This window comes from Elephantulus edwardii, unplaced genomic scaffold, assembly GCF_000299155.1.
Source record: "Elephantulus edwardii isolate Elephantulus edwardi_28Jun2011 unplaced genomic scaffold, EleEdw1.0 scaffold00033, whole genome shotgun sequence".
NCBI lineage: Eukaryota > Metazoa > Chordata > Mammalia > Macroscelidea > Macroscelididae > Elephantulus > Elephantulus edwardii.
Genome location: NW_006399783.1, coordinates 20,950,002 through 20,950,776, shown reverse-complemented (window position 1 = coordinate 20,950,776; position 775 = coordinate 20,950,002). Strand labels below are relative to the sequence as shown.

General features: G+C 40.9%; 1 pseudogene; it reads left to right on the top strand.

Moving 5' to 3' along the window:
• The first annotated feature begins 74 nt into the window (after nucleotides 1-74).
• LOC102852994 overlaps nucleotides 75-775 on the top strand; it is a 2,791-nt pseudogene continuing 2,090 nt past the window's right edge.

Genomic DNA, 775 nt, shown 5'->3' with positions numbered 1-775 from the left:
TACTCTTCTCCAGCACCACAGCTCAAAGGCATCAATTCTCCTTCTATCCTCCTTGGTCATTGTCCAACTCTCTGATGCATAACAAGTGATTGCAGGAATCGAGAGTTGCTTAGGTATGTGGAAAAATGGCTGTGTCCCGTTTGACAGCTGTTTACTGAAGAGTTTTAGCCAACATCAAAACTTCCACAGCGTTAATATCCTCTCAGACCCTTACTAGACAAAGGTTTGCAGTTGGCATTTTTCCTAAAAATGCATCAAATACATCTTTTAACCAGTGTAGATTACTTCATACTACGTTGTCAAGAAAAGAACTAGAAGAATTTATTGATGACCCAAAAATTGGGGAGAAGAAAAAGTAAAATCTGGAGCTTCCTGGACATGTCAGCATTTAAGGAACAAAAGTAATGAAGATTTACATAAACTCTGGTATGTCCTGCTGAAAGAAAGAAACATGCTCCTAACACTAGAACAGGAGGCCAAGAGGCAGAGCTTACCAATGCCAAGTCCAGAGAGGTTAGAAAAGGTAGTGGATTCCATGGATGCATTAGATAAAATTGTCCAGGAAAGAGAAAATGCTCTAAGGCTTCTTCAGACTGGCTAAGAAAAAGCTAGACCCGGTGCTTGGAGAAGAGACATTTTTGGAATAGTCATCTGGCACAAGTTTAAGCAGTGGCCTATACCCTCGTACCTGAATAAAAGATACAGTCGGAAACGATTCTTCCCAATGCCCTATGTGGATAGTTTTGTCAGACTGAGAATTGAGAAAGAAGCCCGC